The following is a 23,670-nucleotide window of genomic DNA, read 5'->3' on the forward strand; positions in this document are numbered from 1 at the left end:
GTGGGATTTTTTCAGCTGATATCTGCTCTTTGTGTTTTCACAATTTATCTTGGGACTTTCTTTCTTTCTTTCTTTTTTTTTTACCAGAGGCTTGTTCTGAAATGGTGGGAAAAGAAAAAAAGTGAGGACGTGATGAAAGGGTTAGGGTAAGAAGCCTTTGTTTTTTTAGGAGTTTTGTGCATGTCAGAAATGTTTAAATATTATTTTATAACCACATGTTGCTTGTGTAGTATATTTCATCCCCAATCACATACAGTTACAGAACTATATCTATTTAATTTATGTAAGAACTTATTGATTTATTTCCTTGTGTATAAACACTAGATGAATAAAAGCATTGGGACATGTGACTTTTCCAGCCATATGTGGTTCTTCTCCAAACTGTTACACAAAGTTAGAGAGACACAATTATACTGGACGTCTTTGGATGCTGTAGCAATACATTTTCTCTTCACTGAAATCCAAACCTGTTCCAGCATCATGATGTGCACAAAGCCAGCTCCATGAAGATCTGCTTTCCATGGGTTGAAGTGGAGGATCTCCTGCTATAGAGCAATGGGAACACTTTCAGGATGATGTTTTCACACAGACTGCACCCCTGGCCTCCTCACCTCCTCAACTATATCACTACCTGACTTTACTAACACCCATAAAGCTGAATAAATCTCCACAAATCTCCACAGAATCTAGTGAACCATCTTCCCAGAAGAGTGGAGCTTATTAGAACAGCAGAATGGAGACAGTTCAGTTCTTTTCAGTTCTGTTGTTGTTGCTGTTGATTGCATTTGTTTTTTTGTTTTTTTTCTCGCCCATTTAAGATATTGAAGTACAAATTCTGTTCATTCTTGCATATCAAATAATATTATTTAGTGTGTGTGTGTGTGTGTGTGTGTGTGTGTGTGTGTGTACAGAATGTTAAAGAGAACGATACCATATGTTACTTCATATATTGGTGTAACCAGAAAAAAAAACAAAAAAACAAAAACAAAACAATCCAATAATCTGGTATTAAAAAAGGGATAAAAGAAACAAAACAGTGTAGTAACACAAACAATACACACAATTAGGAAATTCAATTGTAAGCTAAATTTTGTTCTTATCAACTCTTATCAACTATATAATATTATTACATAATATATCTTCCAGATACATTTAAACACTGCCAGCTTCCCCACTGCAGTGTACTGCAGTACATATTCTCATCTCTGGGCACTTATACACTGCTTAAACTGCACCATGGCCTCCCATGTCAACTGTATCCTGACCTCCCATGTCCACTGTATCCTGGCCTTCCATGTCCACTGTATCCTGGCATCCCATGTCCACTGTATCCTGGCCTCCCATATCCACTGTATCCTGACCCGCCATGTGAACTGTATCCTGGCCTCACATGTCCACTGTATCCTGGCCTCCCATATCCACTGTATCCTGGCCTCCAATGTCAACTGTATCCTGACCTCCCATTTCCACGGTATCTTGGCACCCATGTCCACTGCACCCTGGCCTCCCATGTCCACTGTATCCTGGCCTCCCATGTCTACTGTATCCTGGCCTCCCATGTCCACTGTATCCTGGCCTCCCATGTCCTCTGTATTCTGGCCCCCCATATCCACTGTATCCTGGCCTCCCATGTCAACTGTATCCTAACCTCCCATTTCCACGGTATCTTGGCACCCATGTTCACTGCACCCTGGCCTCCCATGTCCACTGTATCCTGGCCTTCCATGTCCACTGTATCCTGGCCTCCCATATCCACTGTATCATGACTTTCCATGTCAAATGTACCCTGGCCTCCCATGTCCACTGTATCCTGGCCTCCCATGTCCACTGTATCTTGGCCTCCCATGTCAACTGTACCCTGGCCTCCCATTTCCACTGTATCCTGGCACCCATGTCCACTGCACTCTGGCCTCCCATGTCAACTGTATCCTGACCTCCCATTTCCACTGTATCTTGGCACTCATGTCCACTGTATCCTGGCCTCCCATATCCACTGTATCCGGACCTCCCATATCCACTGTATCCTGACCTCCCATGTCCACTGTACCCTGGCCTCACACATCCACTAGTAAAGATGGACTGTAAACTGGAGATAATGTTAGAGAAAGAGACAACAAGCTTTATATTATGGGCTGTAATATGGACATTTTGTTAGAGAGATAACACAAAAGAGACCTAAAACTAGAGATACTATTAGAGAGAGAGACCACAGACTGGAGATACTATTAAAGAAAGACCACAGACTGGGGATAGTATTAATGATGGGCTGGAAAATGGAAATATTATTAGAGAGATAACACAAATTGAAGATAGTATTGGCAAGAGACCAAAAACTAAGATGCAGAGTCTGTTAAAGCCAGAGTATTAAAGTACTAGTCTGGGGAAAAGGAGACTGTAAAGGACAGGAAGTAAACTAGATACACTATTGAAGACTTAAAGAGAGACCGTAAACTGAAATAGAGAATAAAGCAGAGATTGTAAACTAGAGATATTGTTAAAAAGAGAGCGTAAACTGGAATAGACACTAAAGCAATTCTTCAGTCCATTATAGATTTTCACACACACACACACACACACACACACACACACACACACACACACACACACACACACACACACGACATCCACAAAACCACCAGCATTTTGATTACACACAAACCTCACATACACTCTTCATCCTTCTACCTTCTGGAAAAAGATTCTGAAATCTTCAGGGACTTACAGTCAGAGTGTGAACAGGTTTCTACTTCACATGACATTAGAGGTGTTGTGTTGTGCTGTTGCATTAAAGAGGTCTATATGTTCTAGTTTTATTTAAACCTTGGTCCTGGAGGAATGTTGGATTTGTGTATTTGTGTATTTGTGTACTGTAGTGTATATGTCCAAATTGTCAAAGCTTCTTGACTTGAAGCAGAGATTGTAAACTGGAGACACAGTTAAAGAGAGATCCTAAAGCTTTGATTTGTAGAACTGAGACTGTAGAAGAGAAACCGAGATACATTTAAATATTTGAAACTGAAAGGCCTTGAAAAGGCGAAAGAATCCCAAAGTAGAGACTCGAAGAAAGAAAGAGCAAAAAGACCGAAAAAAAAATTGTGAAATGTCCAATTTGAGCAGGAAGGCCAGTTTGGAGAAACATCTCTCATCTTTATGATGTGTTTGTGTTTGTGAATGTGTGTATATGACTGCTGAACACACAGTCCTGAGGCAGCACACACACACATCAAACAACACACACCATGCTGAGGATAATGTTCACATTGTTCTTGCATCATTTATCACGCGCACACACATAGACATTTTTCTGTGAGAAGAAGCCTCGAGCAGGAAGTCCACTGATTCTGACAGCCGGGTATAAAATGCTCCATTAGGCCTGGTGGGAGTCAGTTCAGCTCTCCGGTGACGAGTCACAAACATCTGCCTCTGTAAAAACAATACACACATACACAACACTAAAATAGTGCCTTTGTGTAAACACACTCTAACCGTGTTACCCCCCTCCCCCCTCAAACCCTCACCCCTTTCCAAAACAGCACAGTGCTCAAATACTGGTACGTGACCCATGGATGGAGATACACTTGATCACCTACTCAAGAAGTTTTTTGTAAGGAAGGAGTTTCCAGTGTCAGCACGTTGTAAAAGTAACCTCAGTGCTTTTCTTTGTGTGTGTGTATTGTTTTGTCTTATTCACTTCCATGGCTGATATAAGCTAACTGAAAACATTAGGTGTAACTCTAAAAGGATAAAAGCTTTTTACATGGCATTGTTTTCTAAACTTGTAAGGTCATGGGTTCAGATCACAGCACCAAGCTGACACTGTTGGGCCCCTGAGGTATAAATCAGTTGAGCTGTATTACACCAATGTCAGGGGAATGTAAGGGGAAGTGATCAAATGTTGGACTTCTGTCCAGAAGGTCATGGGTTTAAATCCCAGCACCACTAAGCTGCCACTGCTGGGCCATTGAGCTCTGGACCATACTGTAGTGTAGGAGGAATAAAGCAGTTTGAGCCTTAATACACCAATGTCAGGGGACTGTAAAGGAAAATGATAATACAGTGGTGGAATTCTGATCAGAAGGCCATTGGTTCAAAACCCGAGAACCACCAAGCTACCACTGCTGGGCTCTTGGGCAAGGTGTAAGAGTAATAAAGCAGTTTAAGCAGTTTTTAACCAATATAAGGGAATTTTCGGAACAGGATAAAATTTTGGACTTCTGTTCAGAAGGAAATGGGTTCAAATCCCAGCAATTCCAACGTGCTTTTACTGACCCACTTAAAAGTTCTACATAGAACCGTATAACCCTGTAATGTTTTCTTTATTCAGAGAAACTAAAGTGTACAAGCAAGAATCCCAGAACAATATGAAGATCTCTTTAGGAACCTTTGATTCTAAGAGTGTTCCTGAGACATCCCAAGGTTCTTACAGGTGTACTGAGTCATTCTCCGATTTTAGTGCTAAAGACTGAGGGTAAGACTTTACGGTCAATCTGTAACGTGAAATGGAGGACTATCACATATTAGCTATCAGCCACTCCTGAGCCCAGGGTTCCTGCCAAGGCGTCTATATCGATTTGTTCTCTCTTTATCTTTGCTTACTGCTTGGCAACCTCCCTGAAATGTACGTATCTGGCCTCCGCTGTCCATCATTGTGCAGTTGTGCATGTCGTGAATTTTTTCTCTCCCAGGGCACTTCCCAAAGCATAGTGCTCTGCTTGTGTATTCTCATGCTCTTAACTCAAACAGTGCTGTATTTTATCCATGAACTCAAATCAGAATGTTCTGTGATCAGAGGTGTGTCAGAGGGAACAGCTACCATGGACAGCTCACATACAACATCTAACATCATGATGTGTCTCAAACTCAAAATATACATAGGGATAAATGGTACAGGTGAAGATACAGAGGTAGATCAGGAATTTGTGTGTCAGTAGATTAGACATGAGAAATCCTTTTGAATTACTCCATTGCCATGGAATTCCACTAGAGGGCACTCGCTAAATGTTTGGGAATCACCGAATCCGTGGACTCATGAATCCAGCTCACAAGTCCTTCAGATCTGGCTGTTTCACTCAGATCCACTGAATCCAACAGATCAGGATCAACCAGGACAAGTGTAGGACCCGCAAAACCAAGTCTCTTGTGTTTCTGACCATAGAGGAAGTTTCCTGAACAACTGTCATCTAATTGTTTCTACGGTTACATGCTAACAACAACTTAGAACAACTAAATGGTGTAAATTACAGTTTGTATTTATATCTGTTGTTGTTGGTAGTAAGATAACCAAGGACTCAAGTGATCCGGATAAATTAAGAGAAGAATTCATGAATCCCAAGTCATATAAAGGATCGAGTTATTAAACCTGGATGAATCTGGATTTGGTCATCTCTACAGTAGCTGGAACTTTCTTGGCTCTTGATGATCGTCTCAGCTTTACAGACTCCTCATGCTAATACTGTACTATCTGGAAATGAGAAGAAGAGCGTAGAAAAACCCCCACACATGATTGATCTTGGTTGAGCACCTCTGAAAGAATCTACTGCAGTGTATCTTCTTGACCATGAATGTGATGTTCATTTCCCACTTAAAGTTTGTTCATAATAATAAAGTCCAGAAACGTGACCTATTTGACTGGGCTTATGGTGGAACTGCTGAGGTTGGTCTTTTGTGGAAACTGATCCACATCCCAAGAGTTTGAGAATGTTCAGCTCCAGGCTGTTAGTCATGATTCTTCTCTGAGGTAGACAGACACGTGGGTGTCTTTTAGAAGACCCAGGACGTGTCAATGGTATCATCTGCAAACTCGATGCATGCAGTCATTTCAGGCATGTATAATGACTAAAGTAGAGAAGATAGAACTCACCCTTATGGTGCTGATTGATAGCATCCCTGACAGAATAGTTTAGATCCACACATACTGTCTCCTATCTGTCACATAGAAGAATATGCAGGAGCATCCAGCTGAAGAAGCATGGCAGCTAAAGTACAAAAAATAGTCCTGAGCTTTTAATGATCCAGGATATAGTGGTAGCCCATGTGGACTGCATCCTCCACCGAGCACTTGGTCCTACAAGCAAACTGAATCAGAGTGGCATTAGGGAATCAGAGATATCTGAGGGCTCAGGTATGTCGAAGAGGGCAGATAGCACTTTCCTCCCAGTGTGATGTATCATTATCTACAAAATCAATCGATTTGTTTGACTTCATGGATCTTGTAAGAAGCATGTTCTAGTCCTCACTGTAGTTGTAGGTTGATTAGAGAGAGCTGATTGGTGGATGGAAATTGGTAGATACTCATATCGAGAAGAAAAATGTTACTTTCTTTACACACACACACACACACACACACACACACACACACACACACACACACAAACACACACACACACTTGACACTCAGTAGAGAACCTTTCCTGAAGTCTTTACCAACCTGTTTGTTACACAGGCTCTTCACTCTTATGTAAAACGATGGATGAGGTCCAAAACGAGGAGGCGGCTGGCTCGTTCTCCTTACTGCTGAGAGAGGATCTCACTCTCACACACACACACACACACACACACACACACACACACACATACACACACACACACAGGCCTCCATCCAAATGTTTGGAAACTGCTGAAATTTCTGAAGACAAGCAACAGGACACTTACAACGTATGAGCTCCAGCTGAGCTCCAGAGTGAGCTTTAATTACACACTGCTTGGCTCTAAACCCCCTGTGTTGAGTCATGATTCAGGAAATAGAATCAGTGCTCTGAGTCATGATTCAGGAAAAAAGATCCAGTGTTCTGAGTCACAAGTCAGAAAATAGAGACAGTACTTTAATTTAAGAATCAGGAAATAGAGTTAGCACTCTGAATCACGATTCAGGAAATAGAGTCAGTGTTGTGAGTCAAAATTCAGGAAATAGAGTCAGTGTTGTGAGTCAAAATTCAGGAAATAGAGTCAGTGTTGTGAGTCAAAATTCAGGAAATAGAGTCAGTGTTGTGAGTCAAAATTCAGGCTATAGAATCAGGGCTTTGATTCACGATTCAGGAAATAGACTCAGTGTTCTGAGTCACTAGTCAGAAAATAGAGTGAATGCTCTGAGTTACGAGTCAGGACCTTGAATGATACAGTAGTGTGGTCAGTGAGTCTTGATTTGGAAAACATGATGGAGTCACTGTTCAAAAAACAGTCATTTCCTCTTTTTTGTCCCAAAGACAAAATGTTCCTGCTAAACTGCAAATTAGAAACTCCTCTGTCCTGAAGATGACAGGAAAAGTTCCAGCTTCACTTTAAGAATGCTGAAACTGGAGAATTCATAAACTTCGCCTTACAGAATGTTTCATCAACTCTAAAATGCTGAAGAGAGGTGGATGCTTCAGAGGAACCAGAAGCTCTGTAGAGTGTGAGTAAGTGAATGAGTGGAACAGGAAGGGGAGATGCTCAAGAGACATAGATGTTGCTGAGGGAACTCTGCAGTGAGTGGGTGAATCAGTGGAACAGGAAGTGGAGATCATGAGCAGGAAGTCTCTACTCTGTGTCTAATAACTGAAGCGTCTGTGCGTTCTCCCGAAGCGACAGCGCCACACTCACAACTCACTAAATATAAACCTCCTGCAGGTTAAATCCAGTTGTCCAGACGAAGGCAGCCGTTTGGGGACAGACGCTGGGCCACTCGCTGAGAGACATGATGGATGAGCTGCAGCTCAAACTCAGCCGAATGAATCGAAATGAGATCTGACAGCAGAGCAGCAGGAAAAGACTCGTCCTCTCACACGGGGGGGTCGGGGTGCATTCGATTATATACCACATCATAGATAAACATGTGAGGAGAGAGAGAGAGAGAGAGAGAGAGAGAGAGAGAGAGAGAGAGAGAGAGATGTGAAAGGGGGTACAGAAAAGGAGAAAAAGAGAAAAAGAAAGAGGAAAAGAAAGAGTGAAAAAAGAGAGAAGGGGCGGGGGTAATATTGCATCAGCACTCTATACCATGATTAAGAGAATAGAGTCAGAACTCTGAGTTATGATTTAAGGAACAGAGTCAGTGCTTCAAATAATGGTTCAGAAAACAGAGTCAGTGCTCAAAGTCATGATTTAGGAAATAGAGTCATTGCTCAGAGATTCAGTAATTAGAGTCAGTGCTTCAAGTCATGCCTTAGAAAACAAATAGTGATTAGAGTCATGATGCAGATAATAGAGTCAGTGCTCAGAGTCATGATTCAGGGAATCGAGTCAGTGCTTAGTGTCATGATTCAGGAAATAGTGTCAGTAGTCAGAGTCATGATTTAGGAAATAGAGTAAGTGCTCAAAGATTCAGGAAATAGAGTAGGTAGTCATGTTTACATGTACACTTTTATTATCATTCATATAATAATATATATAGAATAAAATAATTCCAATTGAAAGATTGGGTGGACCATTTACGAGTCCGATAAGGTGTTTCCATGTGCTGGTGCTTTCGATCGGAATGACTTTGTTACACACGTGCATCAGACGTTTACTGTCTTCTATACCTGACAGCATGGAGTTCCATTATTTCTTATGTGCGCTATTTTAATAAATCTAAGCGTAATAAAGGTAGAACAATTGATGCTATATATTTAGATTTGCACAAAAAGCCTTTGATACTGTTAATCTTCTTCTCTCTGAATGATCTAAGTTTAAATTTTCATCTGGGGCTTTAGCATGGATCTCATCATATTTATCAAATAGACAGCAATGTGTAAGAATGAAAGGGGTTCATTCTAATAACGTAACCTATATAATGGGCGTATCACAAGGATCAATACTAGGCCCTTTATTATTTAGTTTGTACATTAATGATCTCCCACAACAGTGCGATGTCATACAAGTGCAAATGTCTGCTGACAATACTGTTATTTTTACCCATGCGAGAACAGCAGCGTTAGCAGCACATAAGCAATCGTGTATTACCGTCAATACTGGTCAAACAAAAGGGATGTTCTTTTCTTAAAGAAATGTGTTCTTCTAATGCAGATTTCTTTATAAATAGTGAAAAGATTTTTATAAATAGTGAAAAGAAGAGATAAATTATCTTCGTTTAACGCTGAATCCAAATCTTAGAAACAGAGACAGTGATCTAAATCATGATTCAGGAAATAGAGTCAGTGCTCTGATTTAGTATTAGGGTAATAGAGTCAGTGCTTTAAGTCAGTATTCAGGAAATAATCAGTGCTCTGAATCAGTATTCAGGAAATAGAGTCAGTGCTCTGAGTCAATATTGAGGTAATAGAGTCAGTGCTTTGAGTCAGTATTCAGGAAATAGGGTCAGTGCTCTGATTCAGTGTTCAGGAAATAGAGTTGATTCTTTGAGTCATGATTCAGGAGTCATGTGTGTATAATCACACAGTCTTGCCCCTGCCCTCTCAGTTATATGAATTCACTATAGACCGTATGAACACTGTTTCTGTGGTCATGTTTCTGTCTCTGTTACACAGATCGCTCGTTTCGGAGTTTCTCTCGTCCCAGAGCGTCTCACAACGTGGTCAAACATCTGCTATAATTAAGAGCCAATCATTTCTAAACTCATTCAGCATAATTATGGGACAGAAGGCTGGCGATCGGCGTCTCTCAGTAAAGTACAGAGAGTCCCTAATGGTTTCAGTCCATCGTGTCCCAAAAGTCTCATGATGCTTTACGGCAGAAAGAAAATCAGCTGAATGGAGGTACAGATATGTTTTATTGGTCTCGAATACAAGAACTTCATATGTTCATATTGCTCAAATAAACATCTAATAGTAGGTAATGATTATGTTAATGATAATGCAGATGGAGAAAGTGATAACGCAGCGAGTCACTGAGTTCAGAAAAATGAACACCAAATGACTCTGACTCACGAACTGTTCTGTTACACAAAAGATGACTGAAGGACACATTTATTCAATTTCATTCTGAACGAAAACAACAAAAGAAGGGAAGGACATACACTATATTGCCAAAAGTTTGTGGACACCTGAGCATAAGATTGGGATGTGAGTCTTTTTGAACCTCTCATTTCACATTTACTTCCCATTTCCTGTTATAATAAATTCTGGGAAGATGTTCCACTACATTTCATGGAGACCTATTCAGAAACAAGGGAATAAAATGGGGTAAAAAGGAGAATAAAAATTATAAATATAATAACAAAATTTAAAAGAAAAATATAATAACAAGAAAAAGAAGGCAGATAAATACAGATATAAAGATATATAAATATATATATATATATATATATATATATACATACATATACATATATACATATATATACACATGCACAAAAAATGTTTATGGCAGTGTGCAGTTAAACAGTAAACAACAGTAAACAAGTTAGGCATGGTTTTTGATTGTCCATGAGTGTCCGTGTGCAGTAAGGTGTGGTGTAAAGTGTCCTTGTGCGGAATGGTGTGGTATAAAAATAAGAATATAAAATATGAAATAAATTTGAAAAAGAAAATATGAAATGTAAAGTGCACTGTGCTGTGCAAGTCCAGTGTATAATGTGCCGTAGCACGAAAAGTGTGATTGTGCAGGGGAAAAAGGGTGATGATGGAGAGAGTGGGCCAGTTTTTAGATCCTGGGTGTTTCCTGGTTTAAACACCGAATGGCCTGCGGGAAGAAGCTCCTCCTCATTCTCTCTGTGTTCGCCTTCAGGGAGCGGAAGCGTTTCCCCGAACGCAACAGAGAAAAGAGTCCATTGTTGGGATGGCTGAGGTCCTTCACAATCTTCCTGGCTCTGGTCCTGCACCGCGTGCTGTAGATGTCCTGCAGGTCAGGGAGCTCGGTGTGGATGGTACGTTCAGCTGAACGCACCACCCTCTGGAGGGCTCGCCTGTCCTGCATGGTGCTGTTCCCAAACCAGGAAGTGATGCTACCCGTCAGAACACTCTCAATGGTGCAAGTGTAAAAAGTCTTAAGCACCTGAGAGGGTAGTTTAAAGTCCCTTAAGCGTCTCAGATGGTACAGACGCTGCCGGGCCTTCTTCACCAGGGTGTTGATGTGACAGGACCAAGACAGGTCCTGTGTGATGTGAACACCCAGGTACCGGAAACTGTCCACTCTTTCCACTGGAGTCCCGCAGATGTTTAGCGGTTGGTATGACCGCTCCTGCTTCGTGCTGAAGTCCACGATCAACTCCTTAGTCTTGCTGACGCTCAGGAGAAGGTTGTTCTCCTGGCACCATCTCTCCAGGTTTTTAACCTCCTGTAGGTAGGCCGTCTCATCGTTGTTGGAGATCCGGCCCACCACAACGGTGTCGTCAGCAAACTTGATGATGGTTGTGGAGTTGGAAGTGGCCACACAGTCATATGTGTACAGTGAGTACAGCAGGGGGCTCAGAACACAACCCTGGGGAGCTCCAGTGCTGAGGGTGAGGGTGGATGAGGTGTGTTTTCCCACCCGTACAGCTTGTGGTCTGTCCGTCAGGAAGTTAGAGATCCATTGACACAGCGGCAGGCTGAGTCCCAGGACCTCCAACTTAGAGGTGAGTGTGGAGGGAATTATGGTGTTAAACGCTGAACTGTAGTCCACGAACAACATCTTTGTGTAATTCCCGTTTCTTTGGTCCAGGTGGCTGATTGTAGTGTGGAGAAGATGTGCAATTGCGTCCTCAGTTGAACAGTTCTGACGGTACGCAAACTGTAGTGGGTCCAGTGTGTCCGGTAGTGTATCACTGGTGTACTGGTGTCTTGTATTCTAGAATATGCACATCTGGGTGCTTAAACCCCTAAAATGCTTGTATTTACAGTGTAATATTATTATGATTATTATAATTTATAATTTTCTTTTCTTTCCTTGTTTCAATTGTTTTTGCTTTGCACATTGAAAAGAAGCATAACGTGAACATTGTCTTTTTGGACCTGATTGAAAGCCACAGATGGTGAAACAATACCTCACAGTAACATTTTCTTTTTTCATTAGCTTTCATGTCATCTTATTTTACTGTAAACACTGGATATATTCTCATTGTGTGTGTGTGTGTGTGTGTGTGTGTGTGTGTGTTTTCAAAGGTGTGTATGGGTGGTCAGGTCAGACACCGAGCACCAGCAGCTCATTTATAGAGTGAATAAAAAGCAGACAAACACACATGCAAAAATATTTATGTTCCAATGTCATGATGTGAAGAGTTAGCATTGAAAAGTATATGTTTTGTAGCAGGAAGTGTGGGGAACTTATGCAGATTGGTTTCAGTAATGATTTCACATTAGCGTGTTCTGATTGGCTGAGGGAACTCCTACAGATGGAGCAAAGGGAATCATTTGACACTTATATTCCTTCTTTAAGTGCTAATGTGGCTGTTTTTGGAAACTCATTAGCTTGCAGCAGTTATGAGGATGTATCTAAGAGATTGGATGAAACCTGGACAACCGCACACACCGATAACGTCACACAGACAGAACCTGAGCTCAGTACCTTCTGACTTTATTAGAAAAAAAACACTTATGATGTATCTAGGTTGGGAGAAAGGCACATATATACTCTTCCAGAAATCATTGTCTGTAAACGCAGTTTGCCGTGTCATCCACAAATGCAGGCTAAATCTCTATTAGGCAAAGAAGAACTCATGCATGAACACGATCCAGAAATGCCACCATTTTTTAAAAGCCTGTTGGCACGACTCCGTCTACTGGACCAGATCTGGCGCTGAGTTTGATGATGTCCGTATACATAGGGACAAACCTCCATAATAGCCAGCCAGTCCAAGGAACCGTCTCAACTCCTTTTTGGTCTTGGGTCTCGGACAGGTTGCAATCGCTGCCATCTTATCAATTTGGGGACGCACCTGCCCAATGACCCAAGTGGAAACCCAGAAATGTTGAGCAGCTAGAATCCTGTATCAGACACATATGGGACATTGGGATATTTTTCTCTCATAACAGCAAATGGTCACAAATATCCAGAAGACATGATGCTACACAGCGGTAAACATGGCCCTGTCCTGACTTTTTTGAGACCTGCTGCAGCCATCAAATTTACAAATTACCTTATTTTTTCTTTAAAATTTTATATATGCTCAGTCGCAATATATGATGTTTTTTTTTTTTTTTGTTGTGAATAGAATATGGATTTATGAAATTTGCAAATAATTGCATTTTGTTTTTAGTTACATTTTACACAGCATTTACAGCTTCTTTGGAAGTTGGATATTTAGATCGCTATTTATAAGTGATAGTTCAGGTGAAGTGTTAGAGGTGTTTAGATTTTGTGGGAACAGTTGGGGAACCACATCTGGCTGGAAATGTATGGAGCCAATAATATACTTAAATTCAGAACTTTTCAACATACACATATTTCCAAGAGCTGTTTCAGCAGATAAACAACAAACACAAACTGTAGATTTATTATTTTACGCACTTTTTTGGGTGTAAAAGTGGCCCATTAATACGCAGTCAACCGCAGGTTTGTTTGAAGAAAGGTTTTGGAGAGATTTTTATGGCATCAGGACAATAACTGCAGAGGAGAATTCTTAATGAGCACCCTGAAGGTCAACAATGGAAATGTTAGAAAAGAAAATGTTCTTTTAGGAAAAGAAGAAAGTTTTTTTTTCTTCTTGAAATTTACAATTGTATATATTTTCGAAAATACTTAAAGAAACAACGAGTCTTGGAACACACAAGAATTGGACAGTAAATGAGTGGAAGAAAGTTCTGTGGAGTCCGAATGGGACATTTTTCATCTCTAACAGAAGATCTTTGCACATTTAGGCTCCATTTGCTGTTATAATAATCTCCACTCTTCTGGGAAGATGTTCCACAAGATTTTGTAGAAATTAATTCATCCACAAGGGTGTTAGTAAAGTTAGGTAGTGATGTAGGTGAGAAGGTGAGGAGGTCTGTGGTGCAGTCAGTGTTCACATTCATCATGTTTAATGGGGTTGGAGCTCTATAGCAGGAGATCTTCCACATCTTCCAACCTATGAAAAGCAGATCTTCATGGAACAATTTTGCATCTACTAGTTCAAGTAAAGGGGGAATTTCATGCCGCATCCAAAGATGGAAGAACCACATATGGGTGAAAAAGTCATGTGTCCCTTATATGTTATAATGTGTATTTACTGTTCACGGTCATTTCAGACAACACGGTGGATTTTGTTGTTATTCCTGTTCTTTAGATCAACAATTGAGAGAGAGAGAGAAAAGGAGAGAAAGAGAGATTTCCAATTGTGTTTTTTAAGTTCGAGGCTCCATTATGTGATTTAGTTTGTACATTTGGGATGATATTATATGATAATTATAGGAGTCTTACAGTCTACAGTAGAATGCAGTGTTACCGTCATTATGCTGCAATATAATGATCATCAGTTTGGATAATAGCTGCTATTGAAAGTCTGGAAAAAAAGTCATTTTTCACAGCTATTATCAAAAAGAGTGCCAGCGAGACCAAGGAAAGGTGAGAAGATGCGTAATGTAAGATATTAACAAAGAAAAAGTGTGAAAAAAAAACGGCTTTTAGGCACTGAGATGAACTCAGAGATGGAAAGACGGATCTGAAACAGCAAGAAGAAAAATACATGTCGGTTCTGATCCCGGAGAACGTTCTTCAGCGTTCCAGTGAAGTCTGTGCAGGAGATTCCTGATCAGAACTCCGTGTAGGATGCGACACTTTTACAACAGTCACAAACATCATGTGCAAGAAATAGAAACTGAAGAAAACAAGAATAATTGAGAAAAATGGTAGATGAGAGAAGAGTTTCATCTATATTTCCATCCATCCATCCATCCATCCATCCATTCATCCATCCATCCATTTCTTTATCGATCCATAGATCCATCTATTCCATTACTCAACCATCCACCCACCCACCCATCCATCTATCCATCCATTTATTCACCCATTTTTTGGGTACCCATTTTTATTCACCCATATATTCAATTATCCTTCATTTATTTTTCCATCCATCCATCAGTTCTCACAAGGTTGAGGAAATATGATCATATGACCCCAATCTTCTCATCCCTACACTGGCTTCCTGTTTCAAATACACTACAAACTACTGCTTCTTACCTACAAAACACTAAATGGTTTATCTCCATGTATCTCTCCAGTCTTCTAACATGCTACAATCCATCACGCTCATTCTACACAACTACACATCTACACATAACACACATCACATCATAACCTTGTGCTCCAGAACATCTGATCACATCACATTATCAACTTGTGCTGTTAATATCATGAACAGCAGCTACGCTAATTCCTCTCCACTGCTTCTCTTTCTCTCCCATCCCGAGACATCCTGTGGTTGCTCCAGCTCCAGTCATGTCCCACCTCATGAAGATTATGGACCTTTAAAGAAGTAGATGCCTACAAACATCCTGCACCATCTAGAGACATACCAGTGCCAGCTGGATTCCACTTCATGTGGAGTTTGGACACTGGACCTCCTGGAGTGTTTAAAGGCTCTGGCATGGAGAAGCTGGTGTTGGATATGTGATGATCTCAAATGTTGAGCTATTTTATGAGTTGCTCAGTAGCTCCTAGTTTTATCACCACAAATGACTGTAAAAGACTGTAGAAAGAACATCACTCATAATCACACACTCCAGTGTTCTGTAGTGTTTAAAGACTATAATCACACTCTTGATGTCACCCAGATGAGGATGAGGTGTTGCTTTTGAGTCTGGTTCCTCTCAAGGTTTCTTCCTCATAACATCTAAGGGAGTTTTTTCTTCACCACAGTCTCCATGGTGCTCATCAGAGATAAACACACATCATTCACCTTCACAGTTAAATTCTGTAAAGCTGCTTTGAGACAATGTCTGTTGTGAAAAGCGCTATAGAAATAAACTTGACTTGACTGATCAACTTAATTCCCCTGTAGTTAATGCAGGTCTGCACATCTCCCTTATTCTTAAAGATCTGTACCAGCACACTCCTTCTCCATTCCTCAGGCATCTTCTCACCTTCCAGAATCTTGTTGATCAACATCTATTCATCATCCATCCATCAATTTATTCACCTGTTTATAAATTCAATCATCCTTCATCGAACAATTTATTTTTATTCATTAGATAGCAGCATATTTCAGAAGAATGAGGATGGAGTTTGTAAACAGGACACATATGTATATAAAAGCAGAGGTTTGTAGACCTCAGAATCAGAAGCTTCAACTTTTCAAAGATAAAAGCATCAGTAGGTGGTTGAGAAAATGCACCTAGGGAAGATTTTGAAGAGAATTTGTTTAGAATGTGATCTCCAACACCAGCTGAGGGAAGATCTTTTAGAAGAATGGGGTTGGAATTCCTTCAGAAATATTCCAGAAGCTTGTAGACTTAATGACCAGGTCCTCTGAAAAATCAATGGCCTACTGATGGCCAGGTTCACTGATGTTCTCCTGGTGGCTTGTGGAGCCTAAAACATCGTATTTCTCCTCGGAGTCTCTTTTTTACTGATCTGTTGGATTTTACAGGATCACGGCAGGAAGCTGCAGAGCCACAGATTTAGCACTTCTCCATTCTCAGCAGGTTTCTTGCTGTGCTTGTGTGACTGCTATCAAATCACACATCACACTCGTCTTCAAATCCCTGCATGAGTCTGTTCTATCGCTCCACTCGTTTTGCTTTTCTTTTGTTTTTTGCTTCTTCAGGTAGCAGAAGTGATGTTCTGAATCGATCTGATCAACACTAACCTCATTAAGAACAACACAGGAACCCAGATTTCTTTCTTTCTTTCTTTCTTTCTTTCTTTCTTTCTTTCTTTCTTTCTTTCTAGAGCACTCTCTATATTTATACTTTCTGATTTTTCTTCACTTCTCCCCATTTTTCCTTTTTTTATCTTTGTCCTTCTTCACTCTATATCTATAGTTCATTTTTCATTTACACACACACACACACACACACACACACACACACACACACACACACACACTGACAGACTGCTGCTTGTTGTTTATATCATCATTTTAGCTCTAGCATTTGCGCTTGCTGAAGGTCAAAGGTCACTAATCACAGACTCAGACTTTTATTCACAAAGGGAAGCGACAGAGCAGAAGAAAAGGAAGAACGACAGAGTGAGACGGAGGACAGAATGAGGACACGAGCAGAGAGAGAAAGCACAGCGTGTGTGCAGCTGTGATGGATAATTAATCAACAACACGAGGACATCATTACTGTTACACACTGACACTGATTTTCTTCCTGTATTCTTTCCTTTCTTCCAGTCTTCAGTAAAAAGAAAAAGGGAGGGGATAAATTTAGAGAAAGAAAGAGAGCGAGAGAGAGAGAGAGAGAGAGAGAGAGAGAGAGAAATGCTAGCAGAAAAGAGAGAAAGAAACAGAGAAAAGGGAAAGAGATAAAGTTAGAGAAAGAGTGAGAAAAGAGAAAGAAAAAGAAAAAGAGAAAGAAAAAGAAAAAGGAAAGAGATAGTTAAAGATAGAGAGAAAGGAAACAAAAAGAGAGAGAAAAGAGATAGAAAGGAAAGAGAAAGTTAGAGAAAGAAAAAGAGAAAGAGAGAAAGAAAGCGAAAAAAAGGGAAGAGATAAAGTTAGAGAAAGAGAGAGAGAAAAAGAGAGATAGAAAGGAAAGAGAAAGTTAGAGAAAGAAAAAGAAAAAGAGAAAGAAAAAGAGAAAGAAAAAGAGAAAGAGAGATAGAAAGGAAGAGAAAGTTAGAGAAAGAAAAAGAGAAAGAAAGAGAGCGAGAGAGAGAGAGAGAGAGAGAGAAAAGAGAGAGAAAGAGAAAAAGAAAACCTAACCATTGAAAGAAGTAGCAGCCACTGATGTCTGGAGATGAAGCGGGTTTGTTCTTCTCGTTGATGTCTGGAGAAGAAGAAGTGAGATTGGTCTTATCGCTGATGTGTGGAAGAGAAGGGGGTTTGTTCTTGTTGATGTGTGGAGGTGAAGAAGTGGGTTTCTTCTTCTTGATGACATGTGGAGGAGATGAAGCGAGTTTGTTCTTCACCCTGATATATGGAGGAGAAGAAGAAGCAAGTTTGTTTTTCTTAATGACTTCTTTAGATGAAGTAAGTTTGGTGAGGTGAAGAAGTAGATGTGGTTTTGTTCTTCTCTTGACTGAGAACATAGACTTGACTCTCCTCCATACCTCTTCTCCAATCCTTCTGTTCACTCCTCCTCTTCTTTTCTCCACTTTTTTCGTATCATTCTTCCCTCCTTCACACCAGTTTTCCTCTTATAATGTTCTCCTTTCCCCCCTCCTTTTCTGTTGTCCTCTTTTCTTTTTCTCTTGTTCTCTTTCTTGTTTCTTCTCATTCTCCACTGCTCTCCTGTTCTCCTCTTCTTCTTGTTTCTCTTATTCTTCTTTCATATTTTCCTGTTTTACTCCTTTCACTGTCTCTTCTTTTCCTTTTCTCCTTCTTTCCCTGTCTGCTGTAAAACACACAGCATAAATTTAAAAAAGTCACACCTGATGCCAGGCTGAAACAAAAGCAGCTCAGTGGGATGGAGGAAAAGAGGAATAGAGGGAGAGAGGAAGAGAGGGATCGGGGTGAGAGGGAGGTATATATCTCTCTAGTCACTGCATGTGGATTGAAATGTAAAGCCTAGATATACTAAACGTCCTTTTTCCCTTTACAGAGGCAATTTCCTGTAGGGGATTGTGGGTAGTAAATATAGTTAATGTGGCTGTGTGCTGCGGGAGAACGTGTGTGACTTGACTGATCTTCACTATTCCACCAGAGAACAAGAAGAGGATGGAGATAAAGATCAAAGCTGTGGAGAAACACAAACTGTTACCGACAGACACTGAGGAGGACACACACAGCTTTTTCATTTTCATTTATTCAATGTCATCCCCACACACACACACACACACACACACACACACACACACACACATCATTGTTTTGTTTATTATGGTGTTTGCGAAGTTTTCGTTTTATAGATTTTAATGATTAGTGTGTGGAATCTTTGGACTTTTTTGTGCTGTTGCTGCATTTGTTCTGATCTTTCTGTATTAAATGTGGATGAAGATACTCTACATACCTGAGGTAGATGTAAGCAGGGCAGGAAGGAAGAACAGTATGGAAGGTGTAGGGGGTCCTCAGGGCACAGAAAAGTGAAGCTAAAAAATTTTTACATCCCGTGCAGATCAAGGAGTGATGCCTTCAGCAGGGCACAAAGAAGGAGCAACATCTTCAGAAGAGCCAGAAGGAAGAATGACGTACTTAGTATGTCAGGGAATAAGAACGACATCCTCAGCAGGGCAGATATGAAAAATGATGTAATCAGCACAGAAAGCGCAACATCTTTAGCAGGTCAGGGAGAAAAAACAACGTCCTCAGGAGGTCAGAGAGGAAAAAACAATGTCCTCAGCAGGTCAGGAAGGAAGACGATGTCTTCAGCAGGCAGGGAGGAAGAACGATGTCTTCAGCAGGGCAGGGAGGAAGAACGATGTGATCAGCCGGGCAGGGAGGAAGAAGGTTGGAATTCTAGGTCAGGTAAGAAGTACAACGTCCTCAGCAGGTCAGGGAGGTAGAACGACGGCCTCAGCAGGTCAGGAAGGAAGAACGACGTCATCAGCAGGTCAGGGAAGAAAAATGATGTAATCAGCAGGGCAGGGAGGAAGAACGATTTAATTAGCAGGGCAGGAAAGATTAACGATGTAATCACCAGGTCAGGGAGGAAGAACAACATCCTCAGCAGGTCAGGGAGAAAGACCAATGTAATCAGCAGGTCAGGGAGGAAGAACGACGTCCTCAGCAGGTCAGGCGGGAAGAACGACAGCCTCAGCAGGTCAGGGAGGAAGAACGACGTCCTCAGCAGGTCAGGCGGGAAGAACGACATCCTCAGCAGGTCAGGAGGAAGAACGTCCTCAGCAGGTCAGGCGGGAAGAACGACATCCTCAGCAGGTCAGGGAGGAAGAACGACATCCTCAGCAGGTCAGGGAGGAAGAACAACGTCCTCAGGAGGTCAGGCGGGAAGAACGACATCCTCAGCAGGTCAGGGAGGAAGAACGACGTCCTCAGCAGGTCAGGGAAGAAAAATGATGTAATCAGCAGGGCAGGGAGGAAGAACGATTTAATTAGCAGGGCAGGAAAGATTAACGATGTAATCACCAGGTCAGGGAGGAAGAACAACATCCTCAGCAGGTCAGGGAGAAAGACCAATGTAATCAGCAGGTCAGGGAGGAAGAACGACGTCCTCAGCAGGTCAGGCGGGAAGAACGACAGCCTCAGCAGGTCAGGGAGGAAGAACGACGTCCTCAGCAGGTCAGGCGGGAAGAACGACATCCTCAGCAGGTCAGGGAGGAAGAACGACGTCCTCAGCAGGTCAGGCGGGAAGAACGACATCCTCAGCAGGTCAGGGAGGAAGAACGACATCCTCAGCAGGTCAGGGAGGAAGAACAACGTCCTCAGGAGGTCAGGCGGGAAGAACGACATCCTCAGCAGGTCAGGGAGGAAGAACAACATACAAATATCCACTGCATCTATATTTTCTGTCTCATTTCCTGATATGTTATGAGGCAGAAGTGAATGCAAGTGCAGATCTTTTATTTAAGAAAGTGCAAATATAATGCTCTCAAATAATAACAATGAACAGAAAAGATTGAAACACGTAACTGAGAGAAACCAAACGAGAAACAGTGGGCAGTAAACAGTGAGGCACATGCACAAACGATCACAATCATCAATCAGGTGTGAAAAGTCACGTGACAAGACATGTGGCTTGTGGGAAACAAAGTCCCCATCCATCATCGTGACAGTTAAATTTTCTGTTGATTGTAGGTGATATAACGGCTAATTAGACGATGGCGAGATGAAATTCATGGATTTGGATGCAGAGTAATGAATTAACATGCGTAACCCACATCTTCTACGATATTTCTCTCCACTAATTACTTAATTTTTTCATCAAGGCCATTTCCTCCCATTGACTCTCGTCCTCACATAGGTTCGGAACGTCACCTCCTTTTCAAAAACTGTTCGCAAAATCCATAAGTAATCTGGAGGATCGGAAAATTATTAGTCTGCGCAATGATCATTCAGTGCCCTCGCTTTCAGACACGAAACGGTGAAGCTCGAACGGACAGAAATCCATTTCACATCTTTTTTTGTTTACGTCCTCAGCCCATGTCCTCTCAGACCGAGAAGTTTCCGAAAGAAGGTTTGAGGATTGTGGTGATAGTGACGTCTGAAGTTTGCTTCTCGTTTCCAAACTAGCGAAACGAAGTTCGTGTTGCTTACAACTGCATTAATTTTGCTAATGCTCTTATCCAAAAGTGCTTCATTGTTTTCTTCACACACACTTACAGATAAATGACAAATAAAATACATTTCTGTGTGCATTATTAGCATCAAGCTATTCAGAATATCACCTGCTGTTCTTGTTAGCCATTAGCATGTTGGTTGTTATAATCTTTATATCTAGCATTTATTGTTACACACTGGAACCTTACATTTACGGTATTTGGGAGACGTCTTTATCCAAAGTGATATCCAACTAAGCATTTGAGGGTTAAGGGCCTTGCTCAGGGGCCCAGTAATGGCATCTTGGTGTGCCTGGCATTTGAACTCACAACCTTCCGTTCCAAGGTCCAATACCTTTACCACTGAGCTACAACCCTCCGGTACCAACCGCTGAGCTACCACCCCCCACATGAGCGACTCTTGGCTTTCACTGTGTGTGTGTGTGTGTGTGTGTGTGTGTGTGTGTGTGAAACTTCATCAAGTGTGTGAGGAGCGTTCCGTTCTCCTGACAGAAGTTTTATTTTCTGGAATGAAAATAAAATAAATCATCTCCCTCAGTGAGATCTCAAACTGCTAAAGCAGTGACCATGCTACGCTTTAGTGTGTGTGTGTGTGTGTGTGTGTGTGTGTGTGTGTGTGTGTGTGTGTGTGTGTGTGAGACACCCAGGGCTCTGAACACAGCTCTGAACACTGTGACATCACACCTCCTGTGAGAGCTTGGGTCTCCATTATCGCTTCATCACACACACACACACACACACACACACACACACACACACACACACACACACAGCCTGCTTTTCTTTGTACTGTCGCCTGGCAACCAGTTATTAAAACAGCTTGCATTGTAGCACTGACCAATTTACTAGCTAGCTAAAACAATTTTGCTAATTATTTTGCATTGAACTTCATATTTCGCCTCGTGGACAGAGGATCACATCTATGCTAGATGTTAGCATTTGTGTCACTTGTTACTATTTATGCTAGCCACTAACATTATGTCTATAATTGTTTACTGGTTTAACTGGCTAACTAACTAAATAAGTAACAAACTAATAGTTAACTTTTGTGATGATCAACACGATTTATGCTGGTCACAAACATTTGGGGAGGTCATTAACATTTCGGCTTCCATTACGGGGTGATCCACAATGCAAATAGCCCCTTTAGACGTTAGCCATTAATTCATTTTAAGACTGGCAAGAAATATTTTATAACTTGCTGCTTGTATGTGCAAATTTACATAATTGGACTTAAATGTTATCCTTTATCAGGCCTAAATCAAGCTAATCCAACCTCTGCGTGTGTTTTAGCTGCTAGCAACCTTAAGAACAACAAAACAGTATTAGGTAGGGTTCAATTTTCTCGTTTTCTGTGTAGCATTAGCCAAATTCATGAGAAGAAGTCTGCGTGGTGGTTGATGCTGACTGTGATTGTAATCTCTGAGGTAAATGCTGATGTTCCAGATATTTCTGCTTTATTTCTATGACAAATGTATTCACATTTTCTGTGGAAACAGAAAATGTAATTTTTTGTGTTATGTAATAACTGCATGCTAGCAGGAAACATCGTCGTTTGAGCGAATTTTTGAGGTTTCTCACCACATCAGAGGTAAATGTTGATGTTTTCCAGATAGTTTTAGTTTGTTTTTATTGTCATTGCTGGTCGCTAACTCAAGCTCCATGTTCATGATGTCGATTAGAACAGTTTTTGGCATTTGTTAGAGAAAGTAAGAAAAGGAAAGTGCTTCAAGCTAAGAAAGAAAAACAAAATTTGGGTCACAGAATAAAGCAGAAGCCTCCAGAGAGAAAAAGTGGAAGAAGAAAGAGAAGAAGAAGAAGATGAGAAAAGGTCTAATCCCAGTGTGCTGCTGCTTGTGCTCAGAGGGTAAATCATGAGATTATCACAGTGATGTATGGATCTTATCACACAACAGATTCTACTGGCTGTGAATATACAAAAGCTGCCTGTAGTCACAATCTCGCCCAATCTGTTCCGCAGCCAAAACGCTGAGACGTCGAGATTCCTGTTCCTGAAACAGCTAACAATCACCAAACACTCCATCGCTATCATTTTATTCTAAATTACAATAATGTAAAATAATAACAACTCCATACAGAGACATCGGCTGCCCATCACTCTACTGTCTTACACTCAATGCCTTATCTTCTCTCGCTAAAGTAGTTTTCACTCACAATGCTAGTGTCTCTTGCTAGCTTAGCTTTTATTCCAAATATGAATACGAAATGAAACACCTCTTACCTACATCTAAATTAAATTAAACACACCTGCTTATTTACACCTAATTTACATTTAACATGCTTCATAATCTATATCTAATTTACATTAAACACACCTTGCTATCCATCTAATTTATATCAAAAATACCTGGATATCTACATCTAATTTACAAGAAACACACCTGGATATCTACATCTAATTTATTTTAAAAATACCTGGATATCTACAACTAATTTACAAGAAACACACCTGGATATCTACAACTAATTTACAAGAAACACACCTGGATATCTACATCTAAT

General features: G+C 40.9%; 1 long non-coding RNA gene across 1 annotated transcript in view; it reads right to left on the minus strand.

Annotated features, from left to right (window-relative positions):
* LOC124381072 overlaps window positions 1-6,575 on the minus strand; it is a 7,085-nt gene extending 510 nt beyond the window's left edge. The window contains exons 1-2 of the long non-coding RNA XR_006924786.1: window positions 6,428-6,575; window positions 3,293-3,423 (exon numbers count right to left, since the gene is read on the minus strand). This is a non-coding gene — a long non-coding RNA (uncharacterized LOC124381072). The remainder of the gene's footprint in view (window positions 1-3,292; window positions 3,424-6,427) is intronic.
* Window positions 6,576-23,670: the final 17,095 nt, after the last annotated feature.

Source organism: Silurus meridionalis, chromosome 3, assembly GCF_014805685.1.
Source record: "Silurus meridionalis isolate SWU-2019-XX chromosome 3, ASM1480568v1, whole genome shotgun sequence".
NCBI classification, from domain to species: domain Eukaryota; kingdom Metazoa; phylum Chordata; class Actinopteri; order Siluriformes; family Siluridae; genus Silurus; species Silurus meridionalis.